Source organism: Adiantum capillus-veneris, chromosome 3, assembly GCF_014529385.1.
Source record: "Adiantum capillus-veneris isolate H3 chromosome 3, ASM1452938v2, whole genome shotgun sequence".
Classification (NCBI taxonomy): Eukaryota; Viridiplantae; Streptophyta; class Polypodiopsida; order Polypodiales; family Pteridaceae; genus Adiantum; species Adiantum capillus-veneris.
In genome coordinates, this window is record NC_140933.1 from 157,185,369 (window position 1) to 157,206,880 (window position 21,512).

The window sequence follows — 21,512 nt, forward strand, 5'->3', positions numbered from 1 at the left end:
TCCAAAATTGGACTTTATTTTAAGAGTATTTATTTTTTATAAATAAAAAATCATAATTACAAGATGCGCAGTTTTTTGGATATGCCATAAATCACCAAATGTGGCTTGCATAACCATTAAAAATTATCACCTTATGTAATGGAGTCATACATCTAGTATATATGCATAATAAGACATTGTAAATTTAGATGAACTAAATGTTTTGTGTGATCGTTAATTGAATTTGTGAACGTTGCATATTTGACCCACACGACTTTCTATATTTAATTTTAGTCACAAAGAATTTTTTTCTCACATGAAAATTGCAAAAATATCAAACACATACATAAGTATGGATTATTGCATGCAGCCTCCTCATTTTTTTCTTAGACTAGAGTACCAGTTTTAATGAGACATTAAGTGTTGTTTTGAGTAGCTTCTTTTCACGAGTGTAGTTACTATTGAGGTTATGATAAAAAGTGAGGGTTTATAATTTCTATGAGTACTTTGAATAACATTTTATAAGTTTTCAAAAGCATTTCTTGAGATGTGTTCTAGATTTCATGTACCATTTATTTAAATTCATGAAAAAAGGACACTTTAGTGTTCTTTTTGGTACCAAACTACCTAGTGTTAATGTAAGGTACCACTGAGAAAAAGCCAATTCAAGACCACAAAGAAAATCAAGTTATGATGATGAGAACTGCGATGGGGAGCCCACACCGTGGTAAGAAGAGGAGAGTTTGTAGGGTAAAACACCCGATATAGAGCTCATCTAAGAGAGGCGATGAATTGCGGCTATTGTGCTACATTGTTTTCAATTTTGGATGGCGCATTCATGAGCTGAGCAGGAGGGCTATGGGGGATAGAAACAGCGTTGCAAATGGTGAGGCACACACAATGCACGATGCTAAAGAAAATTCTATGTAACAAAAATGGCCGTGAATAGGTAGACATCAAGGGGTGTAGGTTAAGCCGGTGGGCCAACGATGCTTGAACAAACTCAGGATCCAAAGACTAGTATTCAATCTCTCTCGCACTAGCGAGTCTACCACTTGTTGGAACATGTCCCAAATGTGGAGCAAAATGGATTTAGTTTAAGGGGTCGACAGGTTGGAGGACAGGGACCGGTGTTTTATTGGCCCTTTTATCCTAGAGGATTGATGTAAATCATGAGGCTAGATGTAAATCATGGGGGGGGAGAGAGAGAGAGAGAGAGAGAGAGAGAGAGAGAGAGAGAGAGAGAGAGAGAGAGAGAGCACAATGGAGCCTGCATTGTGGCTAGGAAAGGAAAGTGTGTAGGTCTAAGGGTGGGTTTAGATGACCCCACGACAACAAGAGAGCAAGCTGGTGCGTGCAGCTAAGCTGGCACGAAGGGATTGGAGAGAAAGAAGCACAACGTCTTCCTAACCCACCTCTTTTTAGGTGACACCCCCCTCCGCTTGAGTCCCTCGGAAACAACTCGAGGTAAAGAGCTTTGCAGCGCCAAACATGGACTACTATTTTGTCTTGTTGATTGACATTTACTCTCAATTTGTGATGTAGCTACCTTTTGCATCTTCTGAACACAGAGAGCGGAGGAAAAAACACAACGTTTTAGCTGTCATCAAGTGCTTGTGAACCCGGCCTAAGTCATGTGGAGAGATAGAGAGAGAGAGAGAGAGAGAGAGAGAGAGAGAGAGAGAGAGAGAGAGAGATTTTTCTATTTATTAACTCAGGCACGAGCCCAGAGATTATTGCACGTTTCATATTTCCACCATGTTGGAAAAACACCCAAATTTAAAGAGTCATTAAAAAAAGTAACAAAATAAATCAGATAAGCGCACGTTTCATATTGCCGCGATGGCCCAAAATGTAAATATTGAAATTACAAAGTAATTTCATTGAGAGTAAGAGTGATTAGTGAAGTACAAAATAATCAGAAAGAGTATTGAGGTGTGCAGGTGGGTGGAAGTTGGAACTTGAAAGCTGGATAGGCTCGGCATCCAATCATTAATGCTTCTTGCCCAGGGCGGTCACCACACGAAAAGTCGTCCTTGGCCGAGGTCCTACACGCGCTAGGCTAATGCTGAGTGGGGAAATTACCCCCGAAATTCCTTCACATGTACATTTCAACCAATCATTCTTGGCTTGGTCCACGGGTCTTCTAAAACAAATAAAATTTTCGCATCTTATCTTTCTATTCTAGTTGTTCACTTCCATATGTTCCTACATTTACAGATTAATATCCCTAATTTCCATGTCCCTCAACACTAGCACTGTGGATGCAAATCTCACCAATATCTACAACTATGGGGTGAAAGCATGTTAACCTGTCATGCTTTTTCATGTCCCGGACAATGCTAACTAGCACAATTTTGACATATGCTAACTAGTACAATAACTTGAGCTACATCTCCAAATATTATTTGCAAAAAATTTACCAGACGCCCAAGTTTTTGAAGATGTGCTAACTTGAAACTGCTAACTAGCACAAAAAACGCGACAGGTTAACATGCTTTCACCCTATGGCATTATGCACGTACATATTGATAACAATGATTGTTGCTTGTAAACTATATTTTTCTGTGGCAAATCATGGAGATGCTAGTGATCAAAAGTATTGAAGAATGCAAGCCTCACTATAGGGAGACCAATCCCTGATGATGAATTGTATATAAGAGTGCATAACTTCTTTCAATTTGTGTCCACTTGTTCTTGAGCCGTGTGTCACTTCCACTTTAGCTATACATGGTGATGAGACTAGGTGGATAAGAGAGCGTTGCATTCATGCTGATTACACGCTAATTAACTCGTCATATCACTCAATAGAAATTGTACTAGAGTGTAGACATGAAATAGATTAGATTGCATTGAAAATTGAGTACAAAAGAGGTGCTTATAGTAAGGAATCTCCTGTGTACTAAGGATAACAAGCCTTCCCTTGAACCAAAGAAGGTATATAAGTCTTCATCAAACATTTGTCACTTGGAAGATGGCAATCTCCAACACTCAACACTCCCTAATCTCTTTTAGGGAAAAGGTGACGGAGATTCGAAGAAAAAGGAAGGACTCTATCTATAATGAACTTACAGAACTAGAAGCCTGTAGCAGTAAGGAGGGGTTGGCAGTGCAGAACTAAATAACAACCCTTCGACATCAACTCAAGAGTGAAGAAGAAATAACACTACAACACACCGAAGCATTTTCTGGAGAATGGTGGACAAGGAAAGTGGACAAACCATCCAAAACAATGTTCAGAAGTCTTAGAAAGAAACATCAAATAGAACTAATTTCGATGCTAGTAGGGGCCAGAGGGACTGCCACATCTGAGGAGGAAAACCTAGAAGTGGCCAGAGATCACTACGCTCAGTTATTTAGCCCTCCAGAAGTTCACGCTGAGTCGGTCATGCTGGTGAGAAGTATTATTAGGAACTACAAGAAACGAGTGATCCCTCCTCATCTGAGTACCTAGCTAGACTCAAAGCTGCCTTTAGGAGAAATTAAAAGGGCCATAGATGCTCTTAAACTAAAGAAAACACCTAGCATTGATGGCCTCCCTGCCGAGTTCTACCAAACGTTTAGCGATGTCTTAGCACCTATCCTCCTGATGGTTTGGCAAGAAGTTGTTAAGCATGGAGCCCTATTGATTCAATTCAACACTCTGATCATCAAGCTGCTTCATAAAAAAGGCTCTAAGGAAATACTATCAAACTGGAGACCGTTGACAATGCTAAATGCCTCATACAAATTTTTTTCCAAAGCCATAACTCTCAGAATTGCCCCGGCTCTTGCTGAATGGTTGAGCTCCGAGCACAAAGGATTCATCAAAGGACGTCGGCTCCTGAAAGCTGTGATAGCAATGTGGGAAGGAATAGAATATGCTGAAGAATCATCACAAGACTATGTCTCCATCAAAGGCGACTTTGACTATTTTTATTTTGTTGTAGAATAGATTGCAATTTAGAAAATATTATTGTGTAAATCTTTTAAAGAAAGAAAAAACAAAAACACGTCACTTTGAAATCAATTCAATGGAGAGCCAACGCCAAATGTCCGGATATCCTCTTTTCTTTGGAGAGCCTGGAGAGGATGCAGAATTATTCTTAGCAAATTTCAAAATGTCTTGCCGTATCAAGAGGATAGTAACTGATCAGGAACGTGTAGAAATGTTTGAGGTAGTCCTTAGGAAATATGCTAGCACTTGGTTTGACTCTTTGCCTGAGGAAGTTAAGGGTTATTACACATAAGTTTTGAATCGTTTCAAGAAATACTTCTTTGATCCCCAAAACACTCAAAAACTATGGCAAGACATTGTTTCTCATAAGCAAAAAGACTTAGATGACTACTACTTGTACAAGCAAGAGTTTCTACGTCTTTGGGCTCTATGGATATGAAATGTTGCTAACCCTAGTGATGGTGCAGAATTTCTAAAGAAGGAGAGGTTCATAGCCAGACTCTTTCCTGACCTTAAGGTAAAGGTTGAGACGGGTGCACCTGCTACCTTTGATGCAGCTGAAACTAGGGCCGCTGAGAAATATAGGAAACTCAAGTGCTTAAGGGGGGAGGTTCCAATAGAAGGTCTTAAACCCAAAGGTAAGTCACAAGAATCAACATCTAGGGAGCTTCCTGAGGTAACGGTGGAAGTGATTGAGAAGTTAAATGAATCTTTAAGCAGCCTGTCAATTCACCTTGCACAAGCTGTAGGTCCAAAGGGACAAGCAAGGAAGTCTGAAGAGCGAGATCCACAACCTAGGAAAGTCTTGCAATGTTGGAATTGCGGAGAGTCTAGACATGGGATGTATAATTGTCCTTGGCCTCGTGGGGAGCCAGGGAGACCTAACTTGAATTACCCAGTGATGAATGCAGGTGAAGGAACTAGTCAGCAACCACGGCTTCTACAAAGGCCAAATGGAGCAAGACCACCTCCACAAGGGGTAGAAGGAGTTCCACCTTTGCCAGATCCAAATGTACATGTGGTAGAGGTGACAAACTCAAATGAGGTTGACATGGAAGCAAATGGCATTAAGCGTGGCCGAGGAAAAGGTAAAGAGAAAGAAGGTGTCACATCACAGAGTGACCATGGACTAGGCAAGAAAGCAAAGGAGACCAAGGAAGCTAAGAGGACTCGACGTCGTATCAATCTTCAAGACTTCCCTCTTGGACATGGTATGGCTCCATACAACCTGTTGGAAGACCTGCGAGGTAAGGGTCCTGATATCTCATGGCCTTAGTTTCTTGCATTATGCCCACAAGCTAGGAGGGATTTAACGAAGGCAGTTAGCACTAGGAGAAAGATAAAAGAGAGTGTTCCTGTTGTAAAAATTGCACATGTTGAAATGAATGAGGATATTACACTTGTGCTAGATTGTTACATCAAAGAAAGATTGGTTAGGAAAGGTCTAGTGGATGGGGGTGCACAAATTTGCATCATGACAGAAGGACTCATGCAAAAACTAGGCATGGACATCCATGAGACACCTGAAATTAAAGTCAAGATGGCAAACAATAGCAAAGCTAGGTGTGTAGGCATTCTCTTTCTAGAAGGATCCCTCTATCAAAGAGAGAAGGATCAAGTGTGCAGAATAGTACCAACTATCAAAGAGATTCTAGCCATTCTAAAAGGTTTGCATGATGAGGCATGTGGTGGTCATTTTGCCCAAGAGTTAACTGTGAAGAAGATTTTTCTTGCAGGGTATGTTTGGCCAAGTCTTCATGTGGATGTCCAACATTGGTGTAAAAGTTGTCACAATTGTCAGGTAAATGGGAATAGAAGATTGGTTTATGGTCCAAGGCAAATCGTGCTTGCAAATGGACCCTTTGAAAAGTGGGGCATTGATGCTATGGGTCCTCTCCCTAGGACAAAAAGTGGTAAACTCTACATTCTAGTGGCTGTAGACTATATGACTAGGTGGGTGGAAGCACAAAGTGTGGCAAAGGTAAATGAGAGGACAGTGAGCAAATTTGTCTACACTCACATTGTAGATTTGGCACACCTTTGGAGATTGTTTCTGATAATGGCCCAGGGTTTAGAAAGGACTTGCTCACAGAAGTCTGTGAAGAACTTCACATTCTACATCGTCATAGTACACCCTACTATCCCCAATCAAATGGTTTGGTAGAAAAAGCTAATGGTGTCATTGTAGGCATCATTAGAAAGATGGTGAGAAACAAGACAAAGTTGTGGGATGACTTCTTGGATGGTGCCTTGTGGGTGTATCGAACCACATATAGGGAAGCCACGGAGTTTACACCATTTCACTTGGTCTATGGTCAAGAGGCTTTACAACCAATTGAGCTCAACATTCCAACAATGCGACTTCATGGCAAAGCAGCACAAGATGATCAAGAAGCATGGATGGATCGACTTCTTACCTTAGATGAGCTTGAGTGGAAAAGAGAAGAAGCATACGAGTGCTACAAGAGGAAGCTACGCAGGCGAAGGAGAATCTTGACAAGAAACTGAAGGACAAAGGCATCAATGAAGGAGACCTTGTGCTAAAGTATGACAATCGACTCGATAATCGTTTTGATGCTAAGTTTGAAAATAGATGGCAGGGACCATACATAGTCAAGAAGGCTTTCAATTCAAGTTACTATCAACTTATGGACTTGAATGGGAAAGAGCACTCTAGGAAGGTAAATGGTTATCGCTTGAAGCCCTATTTGAGTCGCCTTCTACCAAAGGATCTACCAAAGATCTGTCAAAGGGCAGCTATCTCATGTAAGTATTGTTACATGAAGCATGAGTGTAACTCCAGCCAAAATTCTGAGGGGCCAAACAATGAAGATCTCGTCAAGGACTCTGAAGCACTCTCTTTGGAAAACATGCTCTATGATGGTACATGAATATACCATCATCTTGGGGGAGGGCTAATGATAGCCGTTTTTCGGCTTTCCATAATTTCCATAGTAACCTACCTCACCCTATCAAATCACTCAAACATTTTGGTTATCCCTACCATTTCATTGTACATAGGCATATGTGAGTTAGGGACTTTCTCCATATTTTCTTAAAAACCCTCAATTAGCTAGTCACTGGGCTAGTTGAGCCAAAAAAATAAAAATAATAAAAAATATAAGTATATTATGACCCATTTGTGTGTAAATATTTCATTGTATATAGGGCCTAAATAAAAGGATTTTTCATAATTATTTTGGTATTTATTTAAATATTTATACTTAGGTGTGTGTTATTTATGCTATGTACATTGACTCACCATTACCATATTTTTTCTTACCATTTTGCATACTCTTTATTCCATATAAAAATAATTTCATGCAAGCTTCTCTTATTTTTGGTGTAACTCCATCCCAACAAAAATCCAAAAAACCTAGTTCTATTTATGTGTATATTTTTTCACTATTGTGATTTTTTCCTTCCTACATCCATTCTCTATTACTCTCATAAATTAGACCACCAAAAATATTCATCTTTTTATGGTAGACTTATAATGAGAGAGATTTATTTTGACCCCTTTATATTTTTCCACCTATACTATTTATATTTGACATGTACATATTTTTTGTTTTAGACCCCTCAATATTTGATTTTCTTAGTTGTACTATTCACTTATATCATGATCTCAACAATATCTTCAATTATAGACCTACCAAATAAGGTCAAGGATATGTGACATGCATGCATGCACCATGGGGGGCTCACTCTTGGAGGTATTCAAAAGAATCATCCAAAGAAGGACCTCACAAGGACTTTGTGCAGTGGAAAAAAAAAGTCGGTTTTGCTGAATTTTTAAAGATCACATGCTCCCCGAATTTGAAAAGGTGTTACAAACAAAAGTTGTAGCTCGTGAGCTGAAATTTCACCTCAAATTTTTTCATATTTTTCTGAGCTAAGAGCTGTGAGCTATGATTTTATTGGTGGACCCCAGTTTGCCCATGCTATGCAGCCACACTCCTCCTTTCACTTTATCATTTTTCTCTTTCACACACACTTCTCCACTCATCATCCCCCCCTCTCTCACCACTCCTTTCTACACCCTACTCACCTTCTTCCCAACCTTGAAGAATAAGAGAAACCATGGTGAACTCATGTCTCCTACACACACTTCCATTCCAAAATTGACCACCTAGTCTCATTTTTCCTCTTCCATATTATCCATATCTATCAAGAAAACCACAAAATTCAGCCTCTTCTCTTGAAAGACAGCACCATGTTGATTGATTACTCATATTCAATCACCTTGGCTCTCAAGGAAGGTCAAGAGTGGAGAAAAAACGTACCGTCAAAGCTAGTGGGCCGTCAACAAGCGTCAAAATTTCCCCTACTCAAGACACTTGGAGCATCAACATTGTAAGAAATCTATAATTTCTTACCTATTAAGAGTTTTTTCTTCCTTATTTGTACCCTACATGGATACTCCCATTGTAAATATCCAATTCCATTTGTAAATCAATAAAAATACTAACTTTACTAATTTACTAACACTAACCTACTATGAAAAGTACTATCACCTCCACTTCTCTCCTCTCTCTCTTCTTCATCTATCCCCACCAACTTCTTGATAATTCCAAGCAAAAGAAATTAGATAAGTGCTGAAAATCTAACCCAACCATGGTTAAAGGAGTAACCCTAGCCCTCAAAATTGCTATAAAAGGAGGGTGTAGCTAGCACAAAAGGGGGAGCCATAAGCAAGAGCACTATGCTATAGCTTGAGAAGCCAAGCTCAACCTCTCTAGAAGGATCTCTTGAGTGGAAGATCATTATCTTATGCATATGCATGTATTGTATTAGGCGTGATTAGCAAGGGAGCTCTATGACATTGTAAGAGAGAGTGATCATTCAATTGAGAGTAGGAAATCTATCATTTCTCCTACTAGTGTAAGCCCAACATTTGCTAAATTAAGGAGGGTGGATTTGGACTAAGCTTGGATACTTTGTCTCTCTTCCAACGTGAAGTAATGGACAACAATGATGTGTAAGTGTCTTGGTGTTTTCTTTAAGTTCTTGATAGCTTGTCTCTGGGTGTTGTCATCAATTTAGCCATAAATCCCACATACTGTAAGAGGGCGACAGGGTGGAGAGGACTCCCCTAGCCTTAAGACAGTGATTGGGGTGACTTTTCTTATGATGTGTTGTGGTGTAATTTACTCAAGCTATGTTGAACAAATACTAATCTCACTTTGATTGGTCATGACAGATTTGTAAGAAGGTATTAGTGCAACAAGCACCCCCTCCCCCTTCTTTCTCTTTCTTACATATATAATTGTGTTTGCTTGATCACTGCCGATACATTTCAAAGCAGCCCGAGAATTATCTCTCTCTCTCTCTCTCTCTCTCTCTCTCTCTCTCTCTCTCTCTCTCTCTCTCTCTCTCTCTCTCTCTCTCTCTCTCTCTCTCTCTACGCGTCCTAGTTCGCATCCAAAACTAGGTGGTGCCCCAAAATTTGTGTAGGGTTAGGTTGTGGGTTTGTGTGTGTGTTTGTTGTTTTTTTCCAACCCCAACCCAATTGAGCAGCACGGGAGCCTAGAAGGGTGCTTAGACGCCACTCTTCTTGTTGCCCGCCCCGGACCGCCTCACTACTAAAAGCCTATGTCATGGAAGTAGATCAACATTCTCAATGAGAGAAGTACCTACCTCTTATAGAGTATGCGTACAATGACATTGTACATACTTCTATGTGGAAAGCACCTTTCGAGGTTAGAGAGGGAAGATCAAAAAGTCCCTTACTAAAAGTATATGGGATGATCTTTGTTGCTGATGAATATAGCTGAGACTTACAAGAATCTTTCCCAAAGATTAAAAAGGTTATATCCATCTCACAGCAAAGGCATAAAGGGCTGCTGCTACTAATAAGCATAGAAGAGTCTTAGCCTTTAAGAAAAATGATTGGTTCTTGCTAAAGTTTCTCAAGACTCATCTAAGGCATACTACGGGCAAGAGTCCTACCAGCCACCAACAGTATTATGCTAAACTAGCAAAAAGATATGATGGTTCTTTCTTTCAAAATTCTTAAGCCCCAATCAATGAGATGGCTTATTAGCTAAAGTTTCCCAACCATTGGCTCATTCACAATGCTAACCATGTGAGCCTACTCAAGCCTTACAAAGAAGAGCCACCAAAAGAACCGATAATAGAGGACCCGCCAGAGATGGAAGATCAAGAAGAGGTGTTGCAACCCGAAGACAAGGTACTAAGAAACGGTAATGTTATCCAATTATATCTTGTTAAGTTTAAGAATATCCTTTTAAATATGCTAGATGGATGCAAGGAACCTAACTTAAGGATAATATAAACCTTGTCAAAAGCTTACACTAGAGTAAGCAAATGAAATGCATTTTAAATGAGCAATGTTTTTGTCTTATAAGACTCGTTCTCTTTCTTTTATTGTGCACAAAATTTAAGAAGTATGCATGCTTAAGATCATGTTTGTGGTGACGACGTCTTCCAAACACCAAGTAGAACTTGTCATTCTACTTTGGAAGTATGATATGGACTAAAGAGCAGACATGCTTGCGGTAGCTAAGTCTCCTGAGAACCAAATGGATTAGTCAACCATTTTGGAATGATGTCGTACGGTAAAAGGGATCCTCTACCCACTAAGAAGCATGGACTAATAACTAGGCTTTATAGTCGAGAACGACTATAATTTCCAAAGAGAAGTAATGTCATAAAATATAATATCTAACCAACCCAAATGATTTTATCATATTAAACTCATCATTTAATATGGGAAATAAAAGGGGAACAAGAGTTAGGATAATCTCAACAGGGGACCAAAAGGAGAAATGGTTTCATCTCAGTAGGGGTCCAAAAGGAGACAGTCTACCAAAGAGCAATGTGCAATAAGTGCTTCTAAGTTTACCTCAGCAAGGGACCAAGAGGAGAGATGGTTACATCTCAATAGGGGTCCAAAAGGAGGTAGTCTATGAAAGAGAAACGTGCATCTAATGGAGCTTAAAACACCTTAGGGTTAGCTTCATTAAAGATCTCCAAAAGTTAGTGTTAAAAAGTACTTTGACCTTATGCAAGCTAGGGCTAACCTTGAGGTGGGAATCCTACCCAAGCATGAGGTGCTAAGATGCTTAAAGTGGTTGTGGGAACCGTGCCCAAAGCTTGAGGTTATTTTTATGCTTAAATGACTAAGGTTTTTGAAACGTTAAATTCAAAGATAAATTCTCAAGAGGCATGAAAGTTTCCATGCTTGATTGATTAAGGCTTGAATTATTTAGTTCAAACCAAATGACTTAAGAAGCATAAAAAACACATGCTTGATTGATAAGTGTTTAAGTATTTAAATCAAACCAAATGACTTAAGAATCATAAAAGACACATGTTCAGAAAATTCTCCACATGTGGCCCTCATGAGGTGCTTGAATCCTATTGTATAGGATTTAAAGGGGTCCAATGGGAATTTAGATGCATAAAAATAATATGAAGTTCTTTCTCTCAAAGAGGAAAAAGAGGATACATGTCCCAAATGATATAATTAAATATTACTAGAGAGAGAGAGAGAGAGGTGGACCAAGCATGAGAGGGGGGTATACTCTCCCACACACACACACACACACATATATTCTCTCATTATGTGGAGTGCAAAGTGCAAGAGATCCATCTCCTTCTCCAAGCTTGTGGAGAAGTGGAGAGCCTACACCAACACTCTTGGCTATGGAATGCAAATCCAACCAAGAGCCATGCTTCAATGCTTAAGCTTGCCATCTTCTTCATCTTCATTACTAAGCTATTATGCTATACTAAGCAAGAAGAGTGATGATAAGTGAGAAACTATTTCTTTCTCCTATGAATGATTCGTCTTCCTCTTACCTACCCTCACTCCCCACTAGTTCTCTCCACCTTCGAAGGTGTTTGAGGCCTTGGGAATGAGGCTTGGGATAGTTTATGCTTTTTGCAAAGCTTATGTTATGCTCATGATGCATGAAGCTTTCCATATTCATAGCATCACCAAGGTCACAAGGAACACAAAGATTGTATTGTACAGGGGGGACCGGCTTCAAGTAAATCCGGTCCTCAAATATTGTCATGTTCTCTAATACTCTCTCTCTTGCAAAATTATTGTTCATCCCAAGTTAATTAAGTACTATGTTCATGTTGCTACCATCGATTAAGTTCACCCTCTATGTTCTCAAAGTAATCTCACAAAAATGCTCTCTAATAATTATCTTATAATTTTTGTTATTCTCAAAGTTCATAGGCCATTTGCATTACAGTTGGTAAGATAAACTATAAATTTTTTTGCCAATTGTGGGACTTAAGACCACTTAGATTGTCATCTCTCGTAAAATCCGTTTTCAAACATCGCATGCACCCGGTGGGAGTTTTGAATGAAGATATAGTCTAGTTCTTCACTTGTTGCTCTTTTGCACGACTCAAAACGCAGGGTCCTTTTGGTAGCAAACATCCCATTGGGTTTAAGTCGAGGCCACATGTCTGGCATTCAACCCATAGCCTGCAAGATCTCTTTGGGCCTTGCTCTCCCTTTTTCCAATGATGGTTTTCCATATGATCTCCCCCACATTCTTGAAGATGTGCATTGGGTCGAGCAAATGATTAATTAGCAAGTCACTCCAGTACAAGAGTTCATGGAACATAGAAAGTCGTTTCATTCTAGGTGGCATCCAAACTCCCCTCTCCAGCCACATGTTTTTACAATTGCTCCCTTTGAGTGGATGCATGTCATGTTTGCATATGTCTAGTCCACGTAGCTCATGTCCTTCAGGAAAAAATCTACCATGCTCCTCATAAACTATCTTGCTCAAATACTAAGAGCAGCAAAAGCCAAGTCAAGAACCACATTTTTGACATGCATGACTTCTTGAGTAACTCAAGCCTGAAACATCACAAAGTTAAAATATAAAAGTGTTGGCATAGCCAAAAATAACATGTGTGTGAAGGTTTCAAAGGAACTTACCTGAGCACTCACCAAAGACTAGCTAGTCATACATGGTCCACATGAGAATGCCTTGCACATGTACATTCTATCGTCCGATTGGTTGGGACATATCAACCAAATTGATTCTTGTCCATAAGATTTGGAGCTCTTCTATAAGTGGTGTCAGATAGACGTCCATGCTCTTTGCTTTGTACTTTCTTGGGACAATCAGTGACAACAGCAGATGACACTCTTCCAAATTTGCATACTCATTGCATAAAAGTATACAATCATTAGGACATGCATGTATTTTCTAATAATCCAAACCAAAACTAGTAAGAAGTTTTTTAGTGGCTGGACGCGTAGGGGGCATGTGATTCACTTATGGCAACATTTTCTCATTGAGAAACCTGTTGTTACATGAACAAGTCAGCCCCTTATCACATTATTGAACTGTGATTTGCACTTTATCATGGTTAGGATACAATGTATTTACCTGAAAAGTTTTGTGATTGAGGCATCAGACCACCCGTAGACAGACTGCAAATTAAGCATTGCCAACACGGTACAGACACGGCATGGAGAACTGAGATTTTTGCACCATTGTAAAGAGGCATGCGTGCAAGAGTTTGCATCATCTGGCCCTCTTTATCGTTGCTATCATGCCGTCGATATGGACGGGATGGCTGAGGTTGTGGTCCGCAGTATTGCATTGAATGTTTTCGTCTTCTATATTTTCAATGATGGGATCCATGTCAAAGGACGCGTCTAACATCTGCTCCATATCTACTTCTTGAAATTCCACATCATATATTGATTGGGAGGACTCAGTTGATGGCTGTTCATTTGAAAAGCGTCTTCTCTGGGATGAAGTTGGAGCAATATCTACTTGCGGAGTTCGATTTGTTGTCTCTGGACCATGAGATCGATAAGCAGGACTTGTAGTTTCTCTATCGGAAAGAGATCGTGATTGCGTATGTGTTGGTCATAGATTTTTTGTTTTCAAAAGATCTGATGCTTGCAATGCATCAGAAGATCTGATGCGCACAAGGACACGCCATCCTATCCTCCATACTTTATCTACCAATGATGCAACAAATAATTAAAACACTATTGTTGTTATACTACACACTACTAACTACAAGACAACTTCACATTCTCTAGCCAGGCTCGATCCTCGCACACCTCGGTCTAGAGGTGCATGGAGATTAGGACCACAGGGTAATAATCTCATCTTTATTGGTCAATGACTATATATTAAGGTTGTTGAGTCTGTGTGCGCTTTTGAAGTCCGATTGTGTTATTTACTTCGTTTATCAATTTTCGTTTGCATTTTGAATTACACAAGGTGCTTTTAAAGTCCGATTGCGTTTTTTCAACTATTTTCCGCTAGCTCTAACAACCTCACATTCTCTATCCATGCCCGATCCCCGCACACCTCGATCTAGAGGTGCATGGAGATTAGGACCACAAGGTCAATGACTATATATTAGTATTTTTGAAGTATGTGTGCGCTTTTGAAGTCCAATTGTGCTAGCGCTTTTCAAACCTATAACCTAAACCTAACCTATAACATATTACCTAACCTAACCTAGCCTAACCTATAAGCAAACTAAACCTAACCTATAACCTCACCTATAACATAACCTAATCGAAGTCTGTTTGTGTTTTTTGAAGTACACAAGTTATTCTTGAAACCCGTTTGCGTTTTTTCTACTTTTTGCCGCTAGCTCTAACCTAACTTATAATCTAAACCTAACATAACCTAACCTAATCGAAGTCCGTTTGTGTTTTTAGAAGTACACAAGTCATATTTGAAGTGCGTTTGCATTTTTCTACTATTAATTTTCCGCTAGCTCTAACCTAACCTATAATCTAACCTAACATATAATCTAACCTAACCTATAATCTAACTTAACCTATAACCTAAACCTAACCTAACCTAACATAATACTAAACCTAAACCAAACCTATAGGCTAACCTAATTGAAGCTCATTTGCATTCTTCCTACTATTAATTTTCCACTACCTCTAACCTAACCGATAATCTAACCTAACATATAACCTAAACCTAACCTAACCTAACGTAATCTATAACCTAACCTAACCAAAGTCCCTTTGCGGTTTTTGAAGTACACTAGTCATCTTCGAAGTCTATTAGCTCTAACCTAAGCTATAATTTAACCTAACACATAACCTAAACCTAACATAACGTAACATAATCTATAACCTAACCTAACCGAAGTCCCTTTGCGGTTTTTGAAGTACACTAGTCATCTTTGAAGTCCGTGTGTGTTTTTTCTACTATTAATTGTCGCTAGCTCTAACCTAATCTATAATCTAGCCTAGCTTGTAGTCTAAAACTAAATCTAACCTATAATCTAACCTAAACCTAACCTATAATCTAACCAAACCTAATCTAACCTATAACATAACCTAATCGAAGTCTGTTTGCATTTTTTGAAGTACACGAGTCATCTTCAAAGTTCGTTTGCATTAGTTTTTCTACTATTGAATTGCCACTAGTTCTAACCTAACATAACCTATAACCTAAACCTAACCTATAACCTAATCTACCATAACGTATAACCTACCTAGCCTATACTCTAAACCTAAACTATAACCTAACATAATTGAAGTCCATTTGCATTTTTTCTACTATTTGTCACTAGCTCTAGCCTAGCCTATAACCGACACAATCTTGCATGGTGAATGGTGTGTATTCTAATTCAATCATTGTTGTCAAGGTGTTATCAGATCTTCCTTTGATGAAACCTTGTTGGTGAGGAGTGATAACCTTATCCAAAGTGAGAGAGAGTCTTAGGACAATTGACTTGGAAATAATTTTGTAAGCTACTGACATCATGGTTATGGGCCGCCAATGGAGCATCATATTTTTTTCGAACCAAACCTATAACCTAAACATTAGTTAATTTAACCTATAACCTAACCTAGCCGTTTACGTATATACAACCTATAACCTAGCATGTTGTGTAAACCTAACCTATAATCTAGCTAACCTAGCCTATAACCTATAACTTAACCTAACCTATAATTTAAACCTAACCTATAATCTAATCTAACCTAATTGACGTCCTATAATCTAACCTATAACCTAACCTAACCTATAACATAAACCTAATATAACCTAATCTATGACTAACCTAACCTAACGTATAATTAATATAACTTAAAACCTATAACTTAACATATAACTTATACCCTAACCTAACCTATAACTTAAACGAAACCTAACCAAAATCTATAACATAAACCTCATCAATTGCATAATTTTGAAAACAACATAATTCAAAACGAAATTTCTTCAAAACATAATTTCAAAACAAGATGTTTTCATAGCATAATTTTGAAACAACATAATTTCAAAACAACATGACGAGATGGTAGCATAATTTCAAAGCATAATTTCAAAAAAAAAAATTACCCCAAACCATAATTTCAAAATAAATTTTCTCCAAAGCATTATTTCTTAACAAAATGGCGTAAAAACTTAAAGCATTGAAAGTTTAAAGCATGAAATTTTATTTTGTCAATATACAAATTAATCTAACTTAATTTAATATGCATTAAAATTTCTATCACTCACATGCGGCCTATTTGAGCAATAAAGGGTCTTGTAAACGTCCTTGAGCCTGCAAAAATGCACACACACACACATTATGTTAAACCCTAAACCTACAAGAAAACTTGAAAAGAATCTCACCTTGGTGCTAGAGAGTAGTCCACAAGCAAGATTTTCACCTCCGGCAAGTTGTTAGGCATCAGATCTGTAGTAGGTGATGCACAGGGAAAGAGCTGCGGGTTCGTTTTTGCAGCGTCTGTCGGTACAGATCAGCCCAGGCGTCGAAAAATTCATCTATACAGGCGTCGAAAGAGACATCCGTATATGCGTCGGAAGAGACATCGGTATTTCCGTCAAAAATTCAAAAAAGAAATATTTAAAAAATGCATCTCCCTCCAGACTTACCTACACATATACCGACGTCCGCCATTGACACCGGTAATTTGGTGCCAAAATTTAAGCAATCTCTTGTAGTGATAGTGGACTCCCGGAGATGTGATTTCACCCAAAGGGGTGTTTTATATACCAAAGGGTAACATAATTACATGTACAACAGGGGTTTAAAAATGGAAACTTGAAAAAAAGCTATAGGTCTATGAAGGAAGAGGGGTCTTTTAATACATGATGAAGTGTGAGTGTAGAGAGGTTTTAAGAATACCTCTTGAATGCACGTGCTATATGTATTTTTGAAAGGTAAACCCCCGGAGAAAATCACCTCCTTGGATAAGAATGATAAAGTCTTGATAAAGTACATGGTTTGAAAAAAAGTGTGATGTTGTGCTTAATTGCAACTCCTTTCCTTTTAGTACACACTAGTAGGGAGGGGGAGAGAGATATAAAATTTCCCTTTGATCTCCTAGTATGTGAAGTACCTCTTCACTCAAAGGTGAAGTCACGTTTCACAATAGATGACCCCCTTTTGCTTGGAAGTGTGTTCTCGCTCTTTGTTCTGGCATTGAAGTCCCTTTGAAGCTCCTTTGAGGGTTCTTTGGGTCTTTGAAACTTTGTTTGAACAACTCAAAGGAACAAAATATTTTGCCAAGGGCTTGGTGCCTTTTGGGCTGCTTTTGGGTGGGAGACAAGTGTGGGATTATGCTCTAAGTAAGGAAATTGGATGGACTTTGGGGCAAGGACTAAACACGTTTATGTTCCCCGTAGAGAGATTTATGATAGATGTTTGTCTAGTGATGAGACACTTGTGTGGACAACAAGCCACAGAGCACATGATGGTGCATCACATGGATGGTTAGCTTCTAGTAGGTCTCTAGAGTCACATGGACATTATGAGGGACATAGAAAAGTTTGGGTTCCTAGAGGTCATGTAGTAGCAGACTCCAGGATGAGAGATCATAGATCCTTTACACTTCCTAGAGCAGATACATTACAACATAGTTGTCCAATAGAGAGACCACGATAGTATACGAGACATTCATGATGACGACGATAGTGGACATTTGCTATGAGACACTCTAGACCTAGAGTTTGATGAAATAGACATTCACAACCACATGTAAGGAGATCTCAACATACATTTGTTGAGACACCGTGGAAATTGAAGATTTGTCTACCGAAGAGCTGAACACCTATCACTCCATAGGTTGACACTATCCATAGCTCACCTGCGATTTTTGTTGACCATGTTGTTGACATAGAGCTAGGCATGAGTCAGCCAATGAGGGATCCGAAGCCACATAGTTCATTCACCACACAGTCACATGATGATGCCATCCCTAGACCCATTAGTTGTCTTATAGATTCTACTACCCATATGGAGCTAGCTGCTAGCCAGTCGTTCGATGACCATTAAACAGAGAGCTAGAAGATTGCAGATTAACCACTAGGCATTCTGCTAACTGCGGAGCATCTTGCTAGCCTCCAGGCATCCCTCTACCCATGAGACATCTTGCTAATTGTAAGGCATCTTGCTAACTGCTAGGCATCCTGCTACCCGCCGCAAGGAACAAAAGAGAGCCAATAACCTCAGCTTAATCTCCACTAACATCAAGGCACAAAAGATATTCTTCCAACAATTCTTCTCTTTAAGAGACTTTTCAAACATGATCAACCAACTCTTTATATCAACCAGTATCAACTTATCAAACAATAACAATTTATCAAGCAATAACAATTTAACAAACAATGACAATTTATCAAACAGTTCTTTCACTAATCTATGAAAACATATGCTTGTTTCTTATGATAGAATTACGTTTCTTGGACGGTTTAAGGGAATCCCTATGATTATCTTCCCAGATCAACATGAATAGCAATCCTATAAGTTTGTCTCACCGGATTAGCAGCATGTTTGATTACCTCCCGTGTTGGAGGTTGGATGGCTTCAGCTTCTTGTGGAGTCAATACCTCCGCTTGAGTTATGATTGGAGTAGATGATTACCTTCTTTTGCGCCTTTCTTGGAGGTGGAACGACATGAACATCCTTTGAGCTTCAAGTCACTCGCTTTGGGGCCATCGTATCACAAAAGAGAAAAGGGAAAGAGAGAAAGAGAACTCAAGAATCCAAAGGGCAACACGACGATGGTACAGAGGGATTTGGAGATGGAGATGGGTTGAGGGCGAGATGGTAACTCCGACGTTATGGCAAGAGAGTTTCTGCTTCTGAGAACTTCTCCGTGTGTTTGTGTATTGAAAGTTTGGGAAGATGGGCCTTTATATAGGCTCTCAAGAGCCAAGAGCACAAGCTAAGAATAGCAAAAGGCAAAAAAATAAGTTCGCGTATGTTCGTCGCGGCTCTTTTTTTTTTGTTATGAAGCATATCAATATGCGATTTCAATTCTCTAATTCAAGAAAAGAACTCTAAACTTGAGTCCCTCTTCTTTCTTTTCTAAAACTACTCCTCATTTCCTAAAAATACTCCTTCTACTCTTTCTCTTCTAAAAATACTCTTCCTTTCCTCTCTCTTTCCTAAAAATAATCCTTCTTTCTTTATGGTCACCTCTTATCTTTAGAAATAGACTTGAGGCATACGTTTTCCATGTCAACCTATTGATTCCAATTGAATAAAGACCATAATTAATAGTTCAAGAGTCCGATTTCCGATCCGATCGTTTTGTAGGAATGCTTTATGACTTAGAAAAATGCAAATCTTCAACACTTCTGCAAAGTAAATGAAATAATTTTATTGGAAAAATGTTGGATACATTACCATCTCCCCAGCTTAAGATTCGAGATGTCCTCATCGCGAGGAAAAGTGAGGATACTCCTACTCTAATTGCTAGCTCAATCATCATTATGTCTAAAAGGGTGGTGTCCTTAGTGTGCTTCACTTGCTATTGATGCTTCATTAGTGAATCGTGGACAAGCATTTTGATAATGTCACAACTCTCCACATTCAAAGCATCGAACATTTAAGCGTGGATGATCTTGTGCATTGGCGGCATAAGCTCTTGGTCATTGACTATTGCTGTGAAGCTTGATTCTGTGCAATTCTTCTTGTAGTACCTTGTTCTTTCACTAAAGGTTTAGCTCGTAGTAAAGCATCTTGTACATGCTAGGTTTCAAGGCTTCTAATCGCGAACTGATTAGTTCTCTTAAACCTTGACAAAAGTGAGCTACATGCTGCTCTATGGTCATTGACGGTGCGTAAGGTCTAAGCTTTACAAACTTTGAGTAGTACTCTTCCAAGTATAAGCTGTATTGTTCCAAGCTAAAGAACTTATTCATCTTTATTGCGTCATGGGTAGGGAGTAAGTATCTTTCCTTCATTGCTTCTTTGATTTCCCACCAAATTTGAGAGTTCTCTAATACTCCCATGTCACAACAATGTTGTTTTCACCATTATTTCGTTTCCCCTAAGAGGCAAAACATCCCTAGCATCACTTGATTTGCAGGTGTGGTCCTTGCAATAGAAAGGTAATCATCCATAGCTTCAAGCCATACTTCTACATCTTTCTCAATATCAACACCCTCTCCTTTAAAAGAAGGTGGTTGCATTTCTTTGAGCAACAACTTCTTCTCCTGAATCTCCGTATAAATAGCATCATTCTGAGGATTTTCCAACGTAGAAGTGATTTGAGGATTCCCCTAAGTGTATATCAATGTTTATGATAACTCAAATCCATAGGGTATTTTCCAAACTTAGACTTTTCCAATCCACTAACAGCTCGATCATATGACTTAACCAGTCGTTACTTATGCGATGCATTAAAACTCAATCACACAATAACCAATTTTGACTTATCTAGTCCATCAAAACTCAGTCACATGACTTATCACAAAAAATCACATGACTTAATCAGTCATGGGTTATCTAATCACCAGTCATGGCTCATTTAATCCACCAAAAAAACTCACTTTCATTACTTAACTAGTCAAACAATTTCTTTGTAGAAATAGAACTCAATCTTCTAATCATAAAGTCATCAAAATTTTATATAGGGGTCTACAATAGATCTCTCCATGAGAACACGTAATAGAGGTTTCAATCATAACTATGGTACACATCAATTGGGATAATGTAATATCTCTATGAGTTGAATAATGGGTATAGAAAACCATACACATGAGGAATCTTGAAGTAACCAAATTAAATGTTTTTAACTAGGCTCTGATACCAATTGTGAGGTCCCCAACCCCGAGAAGATTGGGGTGACTTGATAGATGGCCTTCCTTTACTCTCAACTTCCATAGACGACACCCTACTCTGTTTCTGTGAAGCAGAGATACGAGCAACAAAAGAGAGAAAGTCCTCTATCCTTCATGATCGTGGTTGTAAGGGTCATATGCCACAGCGAGATCAAGGATTCAAATGGAAACTATTTTCTATAACATAAAGATGAAATACCATTGAAATATTTAGAATCCATAAACAATGCCTTTTTCCCCACGTTTAAGAGGCACGAGCACCATTCATAAACCTGAATATGATATGAGACATAGTCTAAACTAACTAGTAATCTTGTGGAAAGTACCCGACTAATCTGGTTTATAACTTTTAGGGGCATGTATATTTTGGACTTCTCGACTCTTGGCACAATAAGTCTCTTATTTCACTTCTCTTAATATGAGGGAGTGTAAAGTTTCTTGACTAATCGGAGTTTTACTGAACCCCAAGCAAGTTTTTTCGAGCAGAGCAAAAGTCAAGCAAATCCCATCAAATGAAA